This window comes from Malaclemys terrapin, chromosome 7 (assembly GCF_027887155.1).
Source record: "Malaclemys terrapin pileata isolate rMalTer1 chromosome 7, rMalTer1.hap1, whole genome shotgun sequence".
Lineage (NCBI taxonomy): Eukaryota > Metazoa > Chordata > Testudines > Emydidae > Malaclemys > Malaclemys terrapin.
The window spans coordinates 51,164,831-51,178,645 of NC_071511.1; the positions used below are offsets into that span (position 1 = coordinate 51,164,831).

A 13,815-nucleotide genomic window follows, 5' to 3' on the forward strand; every position below is an offset into this window, starting at 1 on the left:
TAACTTTGGGGTGTTCAGGGTTACAGAAGTTTGCTTGACAGCACTCTAATAATGTTGGGATAATTTAACTGATACCTATTTACAGGTTGTATCTTGACACTTTATTTTATTTTTGCCAGGGAATAAATACCCCTGGCTCTATGTAAAGCTGAGCGCACCATCATAACCAATGATCTCTTTGACAAATGTCAGATTGCTCACCTTGCAATTCTTGCTGTGTTGGTAGGTTGCATAAACCACGTGGTAAAGTTTCCATTCCCTGACTGGACAATTTTTGTGGTGACAATGTGAACAGTAAATTTTCCAATCCTCTGTTGAAGTTGAAATTGGTTCGGGTGATTCTGGCTCTAATCCAGCAAAGCATTACACACATGTTTAACTTTGCACACTGTAAGCTGTCCCATTTAAGCCAATATTCACAGTACAGAAAGATAAGTATGTGAGTAAAAGTCTTTGCAGCATCAGGGCCTTTTGGAGCACATGGGGCCGAAAGCTGATGAAAGTCGGAGAGAGAAGAAAACTAGGAAAAAAGTAACAAGCCATGACAGCTATTATTTAACTAACAGGTTTTACCGAACAGACAGCACTGACTATTAGTCACAGCTTCGCCCCTGCCAAATTATTGGGAAAGATACATACCAACGTTGGGTTTTAAGTATTATTAGGTGGCCATCTTGGTCTGGGATAAGAACAAGGGGACCTCCATGTTGAGACAGGTTCTTGTTCCCCTACGCTGAGCAAAAGGCGGGAAAATATAAAGAGCGGGAATATGTTGTTGCTAAGCAACAGGTTCCTATAAAGACAGATAAGGGGAGGGGCCAAGAGCTCTTGAGCCTTTGGGGGCTCGGGTGTCCAATGCTCTCTCTCTCTCTGCACGGTGTGGCACACCCTGTCAAACTGGTTACTGGCCTGCAGTAACCACTCACTAAATGTTTTGGGATTTGTGTGTTATTTTCTTTTGGGAAGCAGACCTGCATGCGCAGACTTGGTCCGGTTAGTTAGCTCAGACTTACAACCTTAGACGATGCAGCGAGGGATAGGGAGGGGTCTGAGATAGGGTTACATACTTGTCTTCTACGCCTGTGATCCACCATTGGCGTTCATCGTTGATCTCGTTGATCCAGATTCTGCAGCCTCTCTGTCATCAGCTCCTGGAAAACGTAGAAGAACACCTTTGCTTTATCGAGTGTATGTGCATGCGTGTGTTTTCTATACCAAATCTCCAGAGTCCATCATCCATTCCGCCCCCCCTTTCCTTCCTTCTCCTTTAGTAAATAAAGTGTTGTTGTGAGTTTATATTCGAGTGGTGGGTCCTTTTGTTCCAGCTCTGATAGATGGACTTAAGGGGGAACCCAGTGGGATGGGATATACTGTAAGGCTCCCCAAAGTCTTCTGGTCAGGAAAAAAAATCCTTACAACTATAACAAGGTTATATGGTAGGTAACGTTTTCCAAAACATTAATAGTGATGATACAAACCCAAGGGACTCAGAGCTATGCTCTGATTTGGGGGCTGAAAGCGTTTTCTTAGCAAGCCCAGTTCATATTTTTATGTACTGTAGAGCACCATTTAAAGGGAGAGGACCAGAGATTTGCCCCCTTTGCCTGACCATCGTCTTCCTCTCTCAGGCACCCCCTCCACCACTAGCATCCTGACCCCCATAGTCGATGAGACCCAACTTGCATCCCCACATCAGTGGGCTGCCAAGAGGCCTCGTCACAGCAGTATGTGTCCTTGTCTCTAGTTCAAACGTTCCCATGGCATGAACGATGCAGGTAACAGTGGGCAGAGGGGTCCCAGCTTTACCCGAACAGCAGAGTGGTGGCGAAGGGGGGAGAATGGAGGAACGGACAGAGCGAAACAGACCAGGGATCTACGTGACCCAGGAATCTGTGTCTGAGCGGAGAGGACCCTCTGCTAGGATAGTGCGTTATGTCTGTCTCTGGTAGCTGTAAATAGTTGGTTAGTAGATAAGGTGCCAGCAGATGGCACTCAGTGTAGATCATGGGTTTTGCAGGAGCATTAACTCTTGTCATTGTGCACTGTAAATGGGTTCTTGTGTGCAGCTCTTTACATCAGCTCTCACACCAGTCGCTGCCAGACGAAGGTGCAAGACCCCCCACAGTATCCCATGGTGGATAAACTTTCATAGAATCATAGAATATCAGAGTTGGAAGGGACCTCAAGAGGTCATCTAGTCCAACCCCCTGCTCAAAGCAGGACCAATTCCCAGCTAAATCATCCCAGCCAGGGCTTTGTCAAGCCGGGCCTTAAAAACCTCTAAGGAAGGAGACTCCACCACTTCCTAGGTAACGCTCTTTCCAGTCTTTCTTTCAGCGGCACTGCTATGGGTACGCACATGGCCGCACAGTATGCCAACATTTTTATGGCTTCCTCAGCTCTCGTCCCCTAACTTGCTCTACATTGAGGACATCTTCATCATCTGGACCCATGGAAAAGAAGTTCTTGAGGAATTCCTCCATGATTTCAACAATTTCCATCCCACCATCAACTTCAGCCTGGACCAGTCCACACAAGAGATCCACTTCCTGGACACTACAGTGCTAATAAGTGATGGCCACATAAACACCACCCTATACTGGAAACCTACTGACCGCTGTACTTACCTACATGCCTCCAGCTTTCATCCAGACCACACGATCCATTGTCTACTGCCAAGCTCTAAGATACAACCGCATTTGCTCCAACCCCTCAGACAGAGACAAACACCTACAAGATCTCTATCAAGCATTCTTTCAACTACAATACCCATCTGCTGAAGTGAAGAAACAGATCGACAACTCTGTCCACGTATCTATTCATGGGACACCATCATAGGACCTAATCACATCAGCCACACTATCAGAGTCTCATTCACCTGCACATCTACCAATGTGATATATGCCATCATGTGCCAGAAATGCCCCTCTGCCATGTACATTGGCCAAACTGGACAGTCTCTACGCAAAAGAATAAATGGACACAAATCAGACGTCAAGAATTATAACATTCAAAAACCAGTCGGAGAACACTTCAACCTCCCTGGTCACTCAATTACAGTTCTCAAAGTTGCAATACTCCAACAAAAAAACTTCAAAACCAGACTCCAATGAGAAACTGCAGAATTGGAATTTGCAAACTGGACACCATTAAATTAGGCTTGAATAAAGACTGGGAGTGGATCCTCTTCTGGAACACTGTCCTCCGACAGTGTCTCTTTGTCCATTCACACCCCCTTCCAGTGGGGGGTAATCAACAGCCCCACACCTTCAAGCCCAATCCCTATAGTCCAGGATCTGGCGTGGTTCCCTATAGTCCAGGATCTGGCGTGGTTCCCTGCGGCCTATGGCTGGGTGTATGGCCCAATAGAACAAAAAGGGCGGGGGACTCAGGCCCACCCACTACTCTGAGTCCCGGTCCAGAGGCCCTCTGGCGACAGTCTCGCTGTCCTCCTTCTCCTTCCTCCTCTGGCTACTCCTCTGGACCGCTTCCCCAATGGCCCTTCTCTGTGCTAGGCCTCCTCCTTCTAGACCTGCCGGCTAGCAGGCTATGGAGTAGGGCCTTCTCCCACTCTCTAAATCTGGCCTGCACTGCACTGTCCATGGTGCTGGCCTCCCAGCTCTGGAGACAGACCTTCCCCTCTGAAGGCCTGGGACAGACCGACTGCTCTCACTCTGAACAGCCTTTTATATGGCTGAGCTGGGCCCTGATTGGCTGGCCCCAATCTGTCCTCTGATTGGCTCCCTACTGTATTTTTCACTACATGCATCCAATGAAGTGGGTTTTAGCCCACGAAAGCTTATGCTCAAATAAATTGCTCAAAGTCTCTAAGGTGCCACAAGTATTCCTCATTCTTTTTGCTGATACAGACTAACATGGCTACCACTCTGAAACCTGTTTCCAGCCTTTGTGAGTCCAAGGTTGGTTTGCCCCATGAAGCAGCCAAACTTTAGGGATTGAGATGGGGGGAGATTGGATTTTTTAATCCTTGCTATTATAACTCTAGATGTTCTCATTATCCATTGAAATGGCCAGGCCTTTTTAAGCATCCTGCTAAGCTCTTGGCCTCAGAGACATCTTGTGGCAGTGAGTTGCACAGGTTAGTTGTGTGTTGTGTGGAAAAACTGTCCTTTTCCCCTTTTTAAATGTGCTGACTTTCCTTGGAACACAACAGCAGTCAGTTAGGAGGCAGGCAGAAGAGGAGTGCCTGTTCAGTTCCACTTGTTCAGTGTGTAGCTCTTTGTCGTGTCTGCTCTCACTCCTCTCTTCTAAACGGAGCCATCCCAGTCTTTCCTGTCTCTCTTAACATGGGCATGGTTCCAGCCTTGGAGCATTTTCACTGCCCATCTCGGTACCCCCTGTATTCCTGATACATCAAGACTCCACCCCTTGTGAATTATGACCCCCTCCCTTAGTGAATGCAGTGAGGCTACAACTAGGATTTCACTTTTCACCATTACATATGTACTGTAGGGTGGATGTGGATGTGTATTTATAGGCTTGGAAGGATAAGATTTTTATCTGTAAATGTCGGTAAAGGTCAATTTTACACTGCACTCATAAACTGATGAAAAATATTTCCATCTATAATAACTGAAATTTACAGATAGGCAAAGTAAGAAACAGGCTGCTCCAGAACTTGTTACAGTTTGATTTAAGGAGATTTATTTTGTTTATTTTAGCCTGTGATGTCAACAGTTTGTGTTTTACAGGTTGTAAAAGCTTTAACTTTTGGGATCTCAATATCTACTGTCATTAGATAATTATTGTCTGACCTCGTTTCCTTGGCTGACCACCGCCACATAATTTCCCGCAACTGTAAAAATGCTTTAAACCCATAATTGTGCACAACTGTGAAAATGTAAATCAATTAAAACCTAAAAAAGCTTAAAAATAAACATTGATATTATCTGGTGAAATTATATTAAAAAAAACACAAATTCTGACAAGTCTATGTGTATATTGCCTCATATATATGTATATACATATATATGAGGCAAACCCCGTGTCTGAGATTTTCAAAGCTAGCTATCGAAACTGGATGTTTAAATTCACAGCACACAATGCGCACATGCACACACAAACACATTGCTGGCCCTGATTTTTTCTCTCACTGCAGTTTCACACCAATGTCTCTCCACTGACTTTACAGGATTTACTCCTGGTTTAAGCGAGAGGAGAATCCATCCCTCTGTGTTTCCAGTGATAAGGCTGTAGAAGAAAATGTAGGCTACTGTGTTATTTAAGGAATAGCATGTGCTCTCCTATCCTATAAGATCAGAACATATAGTTTCACACATATATTGCATTGCCACTTGGGGAGTAATGCAGCCACCCCAAATCCCTTACACCTCCCCATCCCCCATCCATCAGCCCTTATAAGCATATTCACAATCGCTGTCCAAAACAAATCAAGCCTGGCTCTGAAGGCAGGAATGAGTTAATGTTATCTGATAGTCCCTGGGATTATTACTAATCATATTTAGTGCTTGTCTTCTCTCGCTCCATACACTTTCTGCTCAGTGGATAAGCACTGCTTGAGGCGGGGGCTGCCACACAGAAAGAGGAAGTGGCATCCTCAAGGTCCCATTGCAAGACATGATAAGAGCCAAGAATAGAAGCCGGTTCCCTGACTCACAGCCTGGTGCCCTATCCCCTGGCTGTCTTTGCCTCCATACTGGCACTGCTTGTTTGCTTACCCTCTTCTTTCTTTAGCCCTGTTGAAATCTCTGCTCCCAAGGCAGGATCAGACTTTGCATAAGGTGCTAGCTCTGAGGCATAGCAAGGCAGTCTGCATGGGGAGAAGTTAGTGTGACATGACTGAGGCCAAAGAGGCCTCCTGTCTGTTCTTTCATCTCTCCCTGTTAGAAGTACATACTTGGGGACAGGGAGCATAGAACAAGTGGGACAGGCCCTTCAGGCACTCGTGGTGATGGCATCCAATATCCCAAACAAAGGAAGGCTACATCCGTGTGGACAACGGGAAGCTAGAACACAGGAACTCACTGTGCATAGACTGCCCAGATGAGGAAACACTCAAATCCCCACTTCTTAAGGTATGTCTACATTACAAGCACTACAGTAGCACAGCTACAGTATTACAGGTACACCAGGGTAGCATATGCACCTGCTAGAGCAAGAGAAGGGGGTTTTCTAGCACTATAATAAACTTACCCCTAGGGAAAGATATTGATAGAAGAATTCTCCCATCAGCCTAGCAGCATCTATACCAGGACCCAGATCAGCTTGACTGCACCTCTCTAGAGTGTAGCTAAATTAACCTAAAATGTGGACAATACCTTAAACTCTAAGCCCCACAACTAAACCATACCTGCCTCTGGAGATTTATACCTGCCTCTGGAGATTTCCATTACTTGCATCTGAAGAAGTGAGGTTCTTACCCACGAAAGCTTATGCTCCCAATACTTCTGTTAGTCTTAAAGGTGCCACAGGACCCTCTGTTGCTTTTAACTAAACCATAGTAACTGCTGAGCTTGCATTTCATCACCGAACTAAAGTTCACTACTCGTTACATCAGCATGACCTACTCACACCAGGGCATGCCCAGCACAACCCCTAGACCTTGCATGACTACAGTAATGATAATCATCTGTTCTGATGTACAGGCGAGTCGCATCATAAGTGCATTCAACTATACGTGCTCGGCAAAAATAAGAAAAACAACAAGATACCTGTAAATAGTGCGGGCGATTCCACACAATGAGTGTATGCCCCGGAGTGAGCGTGAGATGGGAGACATGAATCTGCTGTTCCCTCGGTCGGTCTCAGTTCCCGCGTGCCTCTCATAGTGTCAGCATCTCGCCGCGCTGAGTGTGATTCTAGTGTTTAAAGATACGTATTTTTCATACAACATGGCCCCTAAACGCAAGCCAACTACTTCATCTGGTGCTCAACCGAAGAAACAGCGATCTGTTCCAATGCTGGAGGAAAAATTGGCTGTGTTGGACTTATTGAGAGACGGTACGTCGGTCTCCAACGTGGCACGTAAATATGGCCGCAACAAATCTAGCATCCGTGCCATCAAGATGAGAGAGAGAGAAATTCGTCAAGCCGTGGCATCAAGTGCTCCAATAACTGCTAAGGTGATGAGCCAGGTGCGTGATAAGACTTTAGTGAAGACTGAAAAGGCATTAAACTTATGGCTGGAAGACATGAATCATAAACGTGTGCCTATCGATGGCAACACGTTGCGAGAAAAGGCTCTTAGCCTCTACGCGCTGTTCAAACCTCATGCCGAAGAGGGACAGCCTTCTGATGAGAAGGAATTCAAAGCCAGCCAAGGTTGGCTTAACAGTTTTAGAAACCGCTTCAACCTCAAAAACGTGCAGACTGCTGGTGAAGCTGCATCTGCCAATGAAGAGGCAGCAAAAGCCTACCCCGAACAATTAAAGAAAATCATAGAAGAAAAGGGTTATCTTCCGGAACAATGCTGACGAGACTGGGCTCTTCTGGAAAAAAATGCCCAACTGCACTTACATTTCGAAATCAGAAAAACAAGCCCCTGGCTTCAAAGCAGCTAAAGACCGTGTGACTGTGTTGTTTTGTGGCAATGCAGCTGGGCATTTAATAAAGCCGGGCTTGCTCTACAGGGCTGCAAATCCCCATGCCCTAAAAGGCAAGAACAAAAATATCCTGCCTGTGTTCTGGCAATCAAATAAAAAGGCTTGGGTGACGGCAGCATTATTTCTGGATTGGTTCCACAAGTGTTTCATTCCAGAGGTCAAGCGGTACCATGAAGAGAAAGGACTTGACTTTAAAGGGTTGCTGATTGTAGACAATGTTCCTGCCACCCTGCGGCACTCCGGTTTGCACACAACGACGTTGAAGTCGTCTTTCTCCCCCCCAATACCACCTCAATCCTCCAACCTCTCGAACAAGGCGTGATTTGCTCTTTCAAGGCCACGTACACAAGGCTTACGTTCTCACGGATACGTAGCACTATGGATGCTGATCCCAATCTTAATGTGATGGAGTGTTGGAAGTCCTTCAACATTGCCAATTGCATCACTTATATTAAACAGGCAATGGAAGCAATCAAGCCTGAAACAGTCAATGCATGTTGGCAAAACCTATGGAAAGAATGTGTGAATGATTTTAAGGTTTCCCGACCATTGACAAAGAAGTGAAACGCATTGTTTAGGTGGCCAGGCAAGTGGGTGGTGATGGCTTCGTTGACATCCTTGAGGAAGAAATTGAAGAATTAATTGAGAGCCATAGAGAAACATTGACTAACGAAGAGTTAGAGGAACTGATAAAATCGTCTACAGAAGACAAAGATGATGATGACGAACAGGAAGAGCCAGGAAGTTGGAATCTTCATAAATTTGCTGAAGTGTTCCAAGCAGCGAAACACTTGAATGATTTAATTTCTGAATATGATCCCTCTATGGAACAAAGCCTCAAAATCACACGTAGTATTACGGACGATTTGAGACTGTATCAAGAAATGTTTGAGCAACTCAAGAGACAATAGCGACAGTTACTGATCACCATGTTTTTCAAAGAAAAACAGCCAGCAGCAGATGAGCCTACGCAATCAACTTCTTGAGCTGAACCAGAGCCAACCACTTCGTCTGTGACTCGCTCTCCATCACCCAAGCTCCGTTTCCTGGATCGATATCAAGCCCTGACGACCCCCTGTAATTAAAAATACAGTACTGTAAAATTATATTTTGCATATGTACTCTTTATTATATACTGTACATTACTGTATACATTATACATTTATACATATTACTGTACAGGTTGTATACACAAAACCATGTACAGTATATTGTACTTTATGGGCGATTTAAGTGATTTTCAAGGGTAATTTTGACTATACGCGATTTTCGCCTTACACGCTGACTTTAGAACCTAACCTCCACATAAGATGTGACTCCACTGTATACAATCCAAACATAAACAAAGGCCAGCTAAAGCAACAAAATTCAGAAAGTGGAATTCTGAGGAAACAATATTCTAATTTATGTCAATGAGTCTAGACAGAGCTAGGTTTTCCCCATCTTACCTACAGGAGGAGCAGAGAGTTCCATTCCTCTAAATCTTCTAGCCTTGGGGCTGACATGGAAGATGGTGGGAAGTTAGAACCCAGGGGAGTTCCCTCTGAAGCACCAGGGTAGGCTGCAGGCCAGCTGGGCCCATTTTGCTTTGGGTTTTGGTGGTTTTTGAGGAGCTAGGGCAGAGCTGTTTGAGACAAGGGCTTTGGAATGGGGCGTTTCCAGGCAGAAGCCAAGACAAATGCGAGGGTGGTTTCTCTAGGCTGTGAGACATAGGGGCAGCATCCATGGGCTGACGGGTAACACAGCCTTCCTCCCTGAGAGCCCATAGGAACCCTAGCCCAGGCTGCTATTGTAGGTGTCCATGAGCCACCACTAACCTACACTATTCCACGTCTCGCAGTACAAATGAGAGCAGGTTTGCTGCCCAGAAAATGCTGTGTGAAGATGGATTTCCCCTCCTCATAAGTAGTACCTCAGTATAAAGCAGGCTTGGTACCGCTGTGTGGATTTCAGTCTGCTGCAGAGCCCAGAGTCTGTTATTCACACAACTTTATTCCTGCAACAGGCATCCATTTGGGGGAACCTTGGCTCTTTCCACATAACATAACAAGCACAATGGGGCTGTAGTCCTGACTGGGATCCCGGGACACTACTGACATAAATAACAAACAAGGCCTAAGGATGATTAAATACAGGCCCTAATTTAACAACAGGGAGCTATTCAGCATAAACTAGTGATTAGACCCCAGGGATGACTTTCAGATTCCAATCCCAGCTCTGGCAGTGAGGTAAGGTCCAGCCTTCACTGCTCAGTGCCTCAGTTTCCCTTTCTGTAAAACTAATCTGCCTCCTGGGGGTGTAAGTCAGATCACATTTGTAAGGCACTTTGCCGCTACGCAGGGCTGGTGAATGTTTCAGCACCAGAACAAGTGCCCTAGTGACACTGAAGGCAGGCTGGCGCTGCAGGTGTAGGCTGCCCCCAAAGCTCACCTGCTACAGGTCAAACTGGATGATCAGCGTAGTCCTTTCTGACCCTATGGAGCACCTTGGGTAATCTGCAGTGTCTGTGGGCCCCCCAGTGGAGTTCTGCACCCTGGGAGGGCTCTTCTCCATGGTCCGCACCTCCCGCCCCATTACAGGTGCTGGCAGGCCAGTGACGCCCCCACGCTGCCCTCCCCAGCCAGCTGACCCGTGGCTGCCCAGAGGGAGCTGGGGGCCCCCTGTCTAGGCAGCACCCGCTCCCCCATCAGTGGGAGGAGTCTAAAGTTTGCATGTGACGTCAGCGGGTCCTGGCCCCGCCCCGGGGCGGGCCCCTATCAGTCCAGTCCCTGTAACTTTCCCACGCCGAACTCTAGGGAGATGCTCCAGGTGCCCGGAGCCGGGAGCGCGCTTGGCTCTGTCTGCCCCGCCCGGCCCCCTCAGGAGCCCGCCGCCAAGTGACGTCCGGCTCCCCCAGCCCAGGCACGGCGGGGCGGGCGGCACGGGAGACCTGAGAGTCTGGGGCAGGGCTGAAGGACCCGGTAACTTCCCGCGGCTGGAGCAGGCTTGCAGGTGAGTCCGAGGGGTCGCGGGCGCGGGGCTAGGCTCGGGCGGCGAACTCGCCCGATTTGAAGGGAGGGGGCGCGCCGTGCATGCTGTGTGGCCCCCTCCCCGCAGTCAGCGCTGTGTGGAGCCAGGGGCTGTAATTCGGACAGGTGCTCGGCTGCCGGTCCTTCGCGCTGAGAGAGTGACTCTGGTATGAGTCTTTCCCTCCCCCCGGCCAGGGGACAGCAGCGCCCATGGCGCGGGAGGCAGGAAGGCTGCAAGAGGCTCGCTGCGCCTCCCGGGGGACGGTGGCGGGGCAGAGACGAGGAGCTGGAAGCGGCTGGAGCCGAGCACGGGGGGTGCCCGGACAAAGTTACCCGGGGAGGGAGCCTGTGGCGGTGCCTGGGCACTTTGCAGGAGAGCTGCCGCCGCCCCCCCCCCCCCCCCCCCCAGTCGTTAGCGGCTCCTTTTCATGCAGCTCGCTGCAGGCGCCCGGTGCAGCATGTGCGGGGGAGGGGGAATGCTCTGTTCTGCTCCGTTCTGGCCAGGAGCTGGCACCGGGCGGGAGCCATCGGGGAATAGTGCCCACAGGCCAGCACCCCGGGCTGTCAGGCGGGGCTACCCCGCAGCCGGAGCGGCGGAGTCCACCTGGCCAGGATCCGGGGGGCTGAGGACTGATCTGCGCCCAGCTCGGGCTGTTTTGCCTTCCATCCCCTCCCCCTAGCTCACCCCCTTGCGAGAGACGTGGCGCTAATTTCCATGACAACCGCTAATGTCACAAATAAAGGGAAGGCGTGGGGGGGCTGGGCTCCAGCGGGTGTTCAAGTTTTGCCAGGCAGAATGGGGGGGAGGGGGCACGCCCTGGGCGAGGGGTCTGTGTGCGTGGGCCGCGTGCTGTGCCAGCGCCGGTGTGGGGGTGGGTGCAGCATGCCTGTATCTGGGGCCATGCCCGCCTGCGCCTGCAGGGGTGTGTCTGCCTTGCTCAGCCTGCGCGGGCAGGGGGCTCGCAGGCTGCCCTCCTGGGGTGGGCAGGTGGTACCTGTGGGATCGTGCCGCTGGCAGAGCATGCAGAGCTGGAGGGGGGGCGGCGTGGAGCCATCGCTGGGCAGGAGGGGAGTATGTTATAACAAGTAGATTCTCTTCCCCTCCCCCCCACCTCCAGCAGGTGCAGCGACAGGGGGTGCTGCCCATAGTTGGTTTCCATCCACTCCAGCAGAGCCTTGCACATGCTCAGGGCTGTGACGTTAGCCACGTGTGCTGTGTTTGGCTCCTGGGTGGGGATGCACATGTGATGGCTATGTATGTAAGAAGGGGGAGGGGTTGGAGTTCTGCATCCCCCTTTCTCCCCATGACTTCCTAGCTGGAGCTATCTCACAAAGCCAGATGCCCTCACCCCTTCCTTGACCTTCGTTCGTAGGGTGTCAGGCCCTGGCTCCTGCCTCAGACCCTCAGTGGGGTTGGGTGAGATTGTTCCATCCTGCCCTCTGCATGTGGCTCTGGCTGGGCTCTGGCCTTCTGCAGAGTCATCTGGGCAAAGGCTGGAGGGTAGGGCCGGGGCAACCCTGTGGTCCTCTGCCCCCTAGCCTTTAACACAGTCTGTCAGACCTCTCTACCTCCGATGGGCTCTGACCCCCGCTGCCTCAGATCCCTCCTGCATCCTGATGCCTTCCCTTGGTCTGAGCTCCCTGCTGTAGCCCCTGGGCCAAGTGGCAAGCCAAGGGCTTGCACTGAAGTGGGGTCTGTCTTGAGGCCAGAACTCACCATCACCTGGGGCTGGAATTAAGGAATGGAAAACATACAGAGAGAGGGAATGAGGCCAAGTAATAACCTCCCATTGCCACTTGGCTTATGGATGACCTAATGCTACCTGGGACTTTGGGGGGCATGTCTGAGCTGCCCAGGATGCTGCAGAGCCAGTGCTAGTCTCCCCTCTTGCTTCCTGGGGCACCGTGTCCCAGTTCGTCTCTCACTGGGAGCAGCTGGTGGGTGGGGCTGGTGAATTCTCTCGGAGTACTGTGAGTGGTTGTTATTGGGAGCCAGCGATGGTTTGGATGTATTGTTCCTGTCAGAGTTCATGGGCTGGGTTTTCCCTCCCAGTAGCCCCAGCACTGTGCTAGACTGCAGGGAGCGGGAGTGCTCACTGAAGTCAGAGGCTGGCTGGCTGGGGCTGGTCTGTTGCTCAGCACAAGCCTTGCCCTGGTTTGGGACAGCTGCTGGAGGGGTTTGCAGAACTCCATGGGCAAAGGCAGTTGGTTTCAGGTGTGAGAGCAGGAGTCAGACTCCCTGGTACCTTGCTGAAGAGCCATCAGTGCCTACAGGCTGGGCCCCAGCCTCTGTGCTTCAGCCAATCACAGACCCATGGGCTTAGACAGGACCGTAAGGATCATCTAGTTTACCCCCCTGCCAAGATGTAGGATTTGTTGTGACTAAAAGCATCCTTGGCCCCCTTAAAATGCCTCCTAATGCACCTAGGAGGCACCGCAGTGTTACTCAGATTCCCCAAATGTCTCTGTCCCTTTAACTCCTTTTCCAGCATGTGACTCATGAGTGTCATGTGGCAGTGAGTTTCATAGGTTATCAGCTGAGCCTCCCTCCTGTTCTCCTGTTATGGATTAGGGAGGAACCATGTCATTTCCACTAGATCCTGCGGGATCCTTGCAAACCTCAGCCAAGTCCACTCGGAATAATTTGCAGTTCCAGATGCACTGACCCTAGCAACCCCCAACTCTTTTATATGTAATGTCCCCTCCCCTCTATCACCCTGACTCCCCCCTATCCCCACTGCCTTATCCTGATCTGTTCTCAACGTTCACCTTTACAAGGACAGGATGTGAGTGCAGGGTTTGAAGTGTGAACAAACCACTGATTTATAAAACAGCACTCCCCCTTCCCCATTCTTTTAATACAGCCCAGCAGCCGACTTTCCTTTTTTCTGCTGTCGTGATTGATGTTGAGGCTATTAGATTCAATAAAGGCTCTTTCGTAGGGTTTCTTTATGATCTGCAGCCATCTCACTTGAGCTCTGTTCTCCTCAGATCTCACAAGCTAAGTAGGGTTGGTCCCTGCTTGATACTTGGTTGGGAGAGCTCTGATGGGTTCCCTGCATGGAGCTCTGCCAATGCCCCTTTAGTCCCAACCTGCAGCCCCCTGCTATGCCAGCCCTGTGCTTCTATCCCATCCCAGCTCTGCCAGTGCCACTCAATCCCAACTTAGCACCCCTGTGGTCTCCATCTTACTCCTTGAACCCCCATGAACCATCCCTTTTAGG

At 49.8% G+C, this 13,815-nt stretch overlaps 1 protein-coding gene and 1 long non-coding RNA gene across 2 annotated transcripts in view; one reads left to right on the plus strand and one right to left on the minus strand.

Moving 5' to 3' along the window:
• Positions 1–6,801, minus strand: part of LOC128841064 (uncharacterized) — a 28,475-nt gene extending 21,674 nt beyond the window's left edge. The window contains exons 1-2 of the long non-coding RNA XR_008445764.1: positions 6,693–6,801; positions 1,068–1,151 (exon numbers count right to left, since the gene is read on the minus strand). This is a non-coding gene — a long non-coding RNA (uncharacterized LOC128841064). The remainder of the gene's footprint in view (positions 1–1,067; positions 1,152–6,692) is intronic.
• A 3,562-nt stretch (positions 6,802–10,363) lies between these two features.
• CAMKV (CaM kinase like vesicle associated) overlaps positions 10,364–13,815 on the plus strand; it is a 51,982-nt gene continuing 48,530 nt past the window's right edge. The window contains exon 1 of the mRNA XM_054035780.1: positions 10,364–10,574. The gene's annotated coding sequence lies outside the window, so the exon portion shown is untranslated. The remainder of the gene's footprint in view (positions 10,575–13,815) is intronic.